The sequence below is a fragment of the Lycium ferocissimum genome, chromosome 10 (assembly GCF_029784015.1).
Source record: "Lycium ferocissimum isolate CSIRO_LF1 chromosome 10, AGI_CSIRO_Lferr_CH_V1, whole genome shotgun sequence".
In the NCBI taxonomy this organism is placed as follows: Eukaryota; Viridiplantae; Streptophyta; class Magnoliopsida; order Solanales; family Solanaceae; genus Lycium; species Lycium ferocissimum.
The window spans coordinates 22,120,758-22,129,451 of record NC_081351.1 but is presented as its reverse complement, the minus strand read 5'-3'; positions in this window follow the sequence as shown (position 1 = coordinate 22,129,451).

Genomic DNA, 8,694 nt, shown 5'->3' with positions numbered 1-8,694 from the left:
GCATTAATGTTATATCTGATTATGAAAAAAAGATAGAAAAATGAAGTGGCAGCTAAAGTAATTGAAAAACATACAGGATACTGATCTGAATTTTCTCCTTTTTGTACATCATCCTACGACGTATAATTTATCATTCCTTTTTTTTTTTTTTGAAATCTCTTGTAATATATTGAGAAGAGTACTATACATTTTCTGAAGTCAATTAAGAAACAGTTACTTTCACCTAGGATTCATTCACCTTGGAAAGGGAGCAAAGTGAAAATTAGGAAAAAGAAGACAAGAAAAGAACAGATGACTTGCCAAATGCTTTAGTGCTAGTAAAAGAAAACAGGAATTAGTGATGATAATTTTTGTCGGTAAATAGTAATATTCGTAGTTAATTTTATTTCATGACAGATATTTGATTGAATACAGACATAAACTGCGGAAGCAAATAGCCAGGATCGAACTTGCATGTAATATAAACAACACATAATCAAGATTTTAATCGAACATAAAATCAATACTTATCTCTTGAAGCATGATCGCGACTGCAAATTGAACCTTTAAGCATCCACGCGATCTTCCTTCAGTTCCACGGTCTGTAGTCTTCTGCTATTAACTAAGTATTCTGTAAACAAGAATACTCGAGTCGCGAGTATTACGACTAGACAAAAGGGGCAATTCGCAGGAATGCCCTTATATTGGGGCGGTCTTTAATTTTCCCCATTAAATTGGTGGTCTTTAATTTTTGTCCTCATTAGAACCTCTTGGTTTGGGGTTCGAACCCCCGTTCAGTCAAAAATTAAAAAAAAAAATCGCAAGGTATAGTTTGGATTAGCAAGGCAGAGATTTGCATATGCAAAACTCTGCCTTGCGAAAGTGTCTCTTTTTTTTTTTTTTTTTTTTTACACTGAGCTGGGGTTGGAAAGTCATGGTATTAGGCGAAAGGGACAAAAATTAAAAACGACCAATTTGAGGGGCAAAAATTAAAGACCATTGCATTTGAAGGGCACTGTGCACAAAAAAATGAGAAAAAATGTGTCTCTTAGGACTGAAAAGTCTTGTATATATAGCCACATTTTTGGAGTGTAAAACCCAAGCAAAAAAGTGTGGGCTTTTCCTTGCCCCCAAAGAATATTATTTTCCCTGTTCTGGAATATTCAGGCATAGTAGGGACCACATATTTTAATTACGAGGCTTCCTCTTGTGGTACTAATTTGGAATATGAATGAATTAATCCTACCATAATAATTACAGTTTATTCAACTAAAAACTGTAATTGCACTTAGGGTTGTGCATATTAACGGTTAAACCAATAACTCGAACCGATTATTGGGTTAATGTGTTAATGGTTCGTGTTAATGAATTACTGGTTCGGGTATCGGGTGGTGCCCTATGGTTATTGGCTTGTTGGGTCGGGTCACGGTTTGGCCATTTTTGTTAATGGGTGAACCGATAACCCGATAATCATTTATTTAATTACAATTCTACCCTTTTATATATAAAGTCACTTGACTAGATTTAGGGTTACTTGATTTCCACTTCATAAACAGTCTCTCAAGTCTCAAGGCGATTTCACTTGACTAGTAAACATTGCTTGTGAGAAAAAAGGGTAGCAAATTAGCAAAGGGGTTTTATGTTTTGCATTCCATCACGTTCTGGTTCTGCTTGAGTGCTTTTTTTGCCTCTTCTTTGACAACCGCGCTCAAACAGGTACTACTAATTTATAAAGTTTATTTTCAAAATTTAGCTTTAATGTTTAAACTTCCAAGTTTTCATGGTCTTTTGCTTTACCTTGGAAAGAAAAGAAGTGAATCTCTTTTACATCTTCTACATTGCTTTCAATTCTCACTCTTGTTTCTGTGTTTTTGTATTTCTCTCTCGTTCAAAATTGTGCATGGGTTCTTTGTTCATGAAAACTTTTTGTGTGAAATCTTAACGGTTAAACCGATAGCTGAACCGATAATAAATAACAACTAACAACTGATTAACCGATAACCCATTAACCGATATCTTAACGGTTGTTTAACGGTTTAACATATCTATAAACCGAGAACCAATAAGTTGAAACCCGAACTGAACCGAGCGATATGCAGCCCTAATTTCACTCCTAGTTTAATTTCGAAATCTTTCATTAAAACTTATTTAATTCCCCAGGTTAAAATTACAGATACCAATCAATTAAATTAAATTACTGACAATTTAATTCATTGACTAATTAAATCCTTTGTATTTCCACTTAACTTATTCCATGTGACGGATAAAAAATCCACTTGCAGGGTTTTCACATGAAACTTATAAGCATCTATAAAGGGGTATCATCAATCTCAAAGACGAGACATGGATTCTATCAACTAATTATTATTTCACAAATGTTATCTACCACTATCCAACTTATTAGTATACATTGACTCACAGTAGAGTCGTACCTTTTGATAAATCAAAATAAAGAACAAAAATCATTGATCATAATAATTATATCAAGATTAAGAGTATAAGTACATTTAATGAACTAGAGACGTTGTTTTATATATTCAGTACAAAATACTTATCTTTGCTTGATCCGTTCAATACATATAAAATGTACTAGCACAAGAAGTTGGAACTATACCATTCTCATAATGAAGACAAATTATATTTAATCTTGTGCTACAATCATACCGATGGCTTTGTCCAATTTCCATCTTAGATTGTGAACATAAACTTTATACTTATAAGAACCGATGATTTAATCTTCCATATATAAGCTAAACCCTATACACTAAATCATCTACTATATAAGTAAAGGACACACATACAAATACATGATCTATTTAAATCATTATTAAAAATTGAATAAACAATTATTCTATAATAAATACTATATCCAAACACATGGTTAATAGTATATATCCCAACACTATTATCAACAAAATTATATTAATTACAGATTATTTAAAAGAGATTAATAATGAATTTCGTAACTATTTCTTGTCTTTTGTAGTGTGTGAAGAACTAAGAAGTGAAAAATTCATGATAAAACAAATGTGACGCTCGTGACGGACAGCAGGCCAACAAGAACGTGTCAGTTGTCACAGAGAAGGACTGGCATGTTTCTAAATGAAACATCCGTAAGGCAAGGAACTGGTCCACATGGTACGCGCGCTTTTAGGCTTGATGATGACTTATCCCAAAGGACAAATCCATGAGGCCTGTCGGACCAAAGCGGCCAATACATATCATGAGTTTGGGTAGTGATAAATATGGCATAAGATCCTGACACTCTCACAGTCTGGTGATGGTGCAAACCTCAGTGAGAACCCTGGGTTCCTAAAGGGCAATCTATGTGACGCCCATGATGGAGGTGGCCAGACAAGAGCAGGTCAAAGAGAAGGATTGTCACACCTCTAGGTTGATAAGTTTCTGAAGAAGGGGTACACGTGATACCTTAGGCATACCTCACAACGGAGTGGGTAAGGAAAGTGAGAAGTTATATGAGGCATAACACAAATTCACGATCATATGATATGCACATTTTTGGGTTCGAGACGGTATAACCCAAGAGACAAATTTGGTGGTTGAGCTAAAATAAACAATACATGTCATGATCTTAAATCGTGAAAACAAAAGTATCATTCTACTCTAAGGGCCTATATATCCAACTAGTAAAACTATACATTAGTTATACTTATATTGACATGTGAAAGTGTTTGGAAATCTACATTTTTTCCTCAAAAGGATGAAAGGATTCTAACCAAGTAAAAAAGATCCTCCACTACACATGAACTAATTAATGAATAAAAGTCTAAAAAGCATTAATGCAGAAAGTGGACATCCCTTTTAACACCCCCAAAAGTTGTTAGCTTTTTTTCATTCCTTTAAAGACTGATGTTTAACTTTAACCTTTTCTTATCTGAAATGAACTTTCATCTAAAGCACCTTTTTTATACCTTTAACGCCTCACCTTTTTCCAGTCTTCTATCCTAATAATCATATACTACTATTAGAAAGATATGTGAACTTGGAGAAAACTTTTTTCCTCCCTTCATACATAAGGAAATTATATTCCCTTAATTATGTGGTGAAAAAGGAAGCACGTGTGGTTTCAGAATTGAACTGGGATATATGGAAAGCATTATTGCATAAACTTTCTTAATTCATTATACCATTTTCACAATTGAATAACACAAAATCCAACTTTTCCCATCCAATTTATTTTTGCTTTAACAGGCGAATCTATGTCAAAATTCATGATTCTAGCAATGGCAAGTTAAAGAACGATCCAAAAAATGGATATTGGACTTTGCAAAAGGTAATTCGTGTACGAGGCAATTGCACTCAGTATCTATTTGGACAGAGACCCGTTTGGCCCCGAGAACTATTCACTTTTTTCAGTTTTTTTTTTTTTTTTTTTTTTAACTTTATTTGAAAATTAGCATTTGTTCATAAAAATTTCAAATACAACTTGAAGTTATATTTAAAGTTTGAAAAACACCTAAAACCATGTTTTCACTTTCAATACATTCAAAACCAATTTTTTTAAACTATAACCAAACACAAATCCAACTTCAAAATTTCAAATAAAGTGAAAAATATTTGGTTTCTATGGCCAAACGCCTACTTAATCTATATTTAATTTTTCTAAAAAATCTAATTGGTAGCCATTATAAGTAACTTCAGATAAAATTGTCGCTCTTCTTTCTTCTTCAACAAAGAACAAGTTGTTGGTTCTTGAAGAAAAAGAATATTCACCTAGACTTTATGCCAAAATGTCTGAAGTGCAGCCTAATACGTGAGAACTTCAGTAAAACAAATGTCTAAACTTAGGTCTTGTCAAGGCCACAACTTCAGTAAAAATAGCTGAAGTTGACCATGGGTCATTATATGTCTGAAGTATCCATTAGATGTCTGAAGTTAGGCCTCGCTAAGGCCACAACTTTAGTACAAGAAATGTCTAAACTTTGACTTTAACAACATCGCGCTTTAGGCAAAAAATGTCCGAAGTTTGCCAAGCTTCGTTACATGAATTTTTGCAATTTAAGTCCCGTATGTCTAAAGTGATTCCAACAATTTCAAATTCAAATACAACTTAAATGGTAGATCCAAAATCGAGTATTCGTCCACTTCGGCCAATTTATAGTGTAGAGAATTTCCTAATAAGAATCTGCCTTACCCTCTCTCCCTCCTCCCAAAAGGAAGGTAGTTGCATTGATATGTTATGAGAGAGAAATAACAAAGAAGAATATCTATGCTTCCATTATCTTTTCTTTTTATATTAAAAAAGATATAGAAAAAAGAAAGGCATTATTAAATATTTGCATAAGCATCTAATCACAGAGTTTAGGCTACATATAGCTTTGGCATTATTTGGATCCCCTTTTCCCTTTACATGAATTTGGAACATGAAATTAGTGGAATTACATGGTCATCCAATGAATATATAGTGGACATTAGGAAATCAATCCAATATTAAAATTTAAATTTCCGTAAAAGAAGTAAACAAAGATGATGAATTATTGGGTTTTGAAACTTCTATATGAAGCCTTTATAGAATATACAAATCATAATCATTAATGCAAAATCTTTTTGCGCTTTTGTGGAAGTCATATTTCTATTTAGTTTATGAATTTTCCATTTTAATGTTTATGAGTTGATCACCTTTATTTAACTTTAGAAACCTTTTTAAATATTTTATTATATCTTAATTCCTCGAGAAACTTTTTGATAAAGGGTTACTCCTGTCCTTTTCAAGGGTACATTATTAACACGCTTTTAATAAATAAGGCTAATTGAAAAGAAATGAGAAATTGTGAAGGTTTTCATAATTTATTCTGGTAAACACACACACACACACACAAAAAAAAAAAAAAAAAAGGACTCAAAATTTTGTTAACTCACCTATACCATCCAAGTATTTGGACCAAAACTATCTGTTTTGTTAAAATGCAAAAATTAATGATCAAACTCATTGACAACCTCTTGTGGTCGTCAAGATTTTTCACTTGAACACCTCAACTAAACCTTGTTTCATTTAGACATCTGAGGTAGGGCCCGACCGTGCCATTTAAACACTTTTTGCTGACTTGGCAACTTGTGTGATTTCCACACCAAAATGGAGCGTGAAGAGCCCAAATACAATTTTTTTTTTAAATTCTTTTTTATTTCCTTCTTCTTCTTTATTCTTTTTCTCTTTCTTCTCTATTTAACAAACGTTCCACCACAAATTTGGAGGAGTTTCTCTTGAAAATTTGGATTAAAATCGTGGCTGGAACAAGAACAACATGAAGATGGTGAAGAACACCAAGAACAATTCATTTCAAAATTTTCGATGTGTCCTTTCTTTCTTTTTTCTTTTTGTTAATAATGTGACATTTTCTGATAGGGTGTAAATCAAGTTTTTTTTTTTTTTTGAGAGTATTACTTTTATATTGTTATTAAATATTTTAAAATAGTTTTTTCTTTTCTTTTTTTCCTAAAAAAGACACATGTCCTCATTTTATTCGTCATTTGCCACGTCAGCAGCGAGTGTATTATACACACTTTGTAAATTTGGCTGATTCAGCGAAAAGTCTCTAATGGCACAGTCAAACCCTACCTCAGGTGTCTAAATGAAACAAGCTTTAGTTGAGGTGTTCAAGTGAAAAATCTGAATAACCACAAGGGATCGCCGATGGGTTTAGTCAAAATTAATTCTTCGCCAATTTCCAGCTTCAAATCTCTAGGCTAAAAATTTTCAAACTTCATTACTTAATGTCAACGGTGGATCCAAATTTTTAATTCTATTCGTTTAGAACTCAAATTCCAATCGTTAAACCCATCATCTTATGTGAGTTATGAGTGCACAGTTTAATATTTTTAGCAATTTCAATGAAATTTACACGGATAAATCTAAATTTAGGCTAAAAGTTGTGCATTCAAATGAACCACATCTATACTACTAGCTACATCCTATTTCATGTTTAAAGTTGGAATTGCCAAAGTCTAACATCAACCCCAATACCTTGGTCCAGCATATATACGAGGAACCCCAAACAAATGTAAGTCCATCTGCAAGTTTAGGTCATTTGCACTTTTGTTCCTATTTTGTGCTGGTCTTTAATATTTATCCTCCATGCAAATAACTTTTTCATAAGGCATAAATTTATATTTTCACATCATAATATGCCATAAGTTATGTCCCGCAACCTTAAAAATCTTATGCCCCGTTAGACATACGCTCAAATTTGAAAGGCAAATGTGTGATTTGATCGAAATTCTAATTTTACAGTAATTAAAGACCAGTTTATTTGAAGGTCAAGCTGTGCAATTATTTCTAATAGCCCGGTTTGACCTTCAAATGGGCTGATCTTTAATTTTTACACTTCAAAATCGAGCTTATGTCTAATGGAGCATAAGTTCTTTAAGGGCGTAGGCATGACTTGTAAATATTACGATGCATAATTTATGTGCATAACGGGTAATCCGCATGAATGCCCCTATTTGGTGGTAGTCTTTAATTTTTTCCCTTCGATACTTTATGTAACAAAAAAGTGGCTGAAAATACTCCCGACATTTGGATGCTGTGTTCGAATCCCAACAGAGTTTTAAAAAAAAAAATGCGCAAGGCATAAGTTCATATGAAACTATGCCTATTCGCTATGTAGTTACATAGAAACTATGACGGAGACGACAAAAGTTTCTATGAAACTACACAGTACCTATGCCTACAAGCATAATTGCGAAATTAAGGCAAAACTTCATTTCCATGAATCTTTGCCAACAAGGCAAATGTTCTATGTAACTTCGCCCGAATAGGCATAGGTTCAACCTTGCAAAATTATTATCATTTTCGACTGCGCTTGGGATCGAACCCAGAATTTCTGGTGCGAAAAGGGTGCTTTAACCCACAAATTTTCATTAAATGAGAAGTAGGGCCAAAAATTAAAGACCAGCGAATTGAGGCCAAAAATTTAAAGACCAGCGAATTGAGGGCCAGAAATTAAAGACCAATCCTTAAGAGGGAAATACTCGCAATTTTTCGATGCATAAGTTCGATTTTGAAGGATAAAAATTAAAAGACCAACCCATCTGAAGGGAGAAAAATTAAACATTTTTTTGCTCGGATTGGCCTTCTTTTGAGGTGGTCTTTAATTTTTGGCCCTTAAATTGGTGGTCTTTAATATTTGCCCTTTGCTTAACACCCAAAGGTCCTGGGTTCGAACCCAGGCTCAGTAAAAAAAATAAAATTCATAAGGTTTAAGTTGGGATTTGCAAGGCATAAGTTGGACCCCAACTTATGCCTTAAGACAAACTTTTACCCAAAATTAGGCCTTTAAGGCAAACCTCTGCCTTAAGGCCTAAACTTTGCCCAAAGTTAGGCCTTAAGGCAAAAGTTTGCAAAATTTCAGCAAAAAATATATATATTTTTTTTTTTTGCCTTAAGGCAGAGTTTGAAACCCAACTTGTGCCCTGCGAATCCAAACTTATGCCTTGCGATTTTTTTTTTTTAAAGTTTTAACTAAGCAGGAGTTTGAATCCAGAATCAAGAGGTTTTTAGCGAAGGGCAAAAATTAAAAACCACTAATTTAAGGAGAAAAAATTAAAGACCACCCCAGCGAAGGACAATCCTGCAGATTGCCAAAAATTAAAAGAGCAACACAAAATAGGGCCAAAAGTGCAAATGACCCATTGGGTCAAAAAATGGCAAGATCAAAACGAAACCCATTTCAATAATTCTTTATGACAAAACCCTTC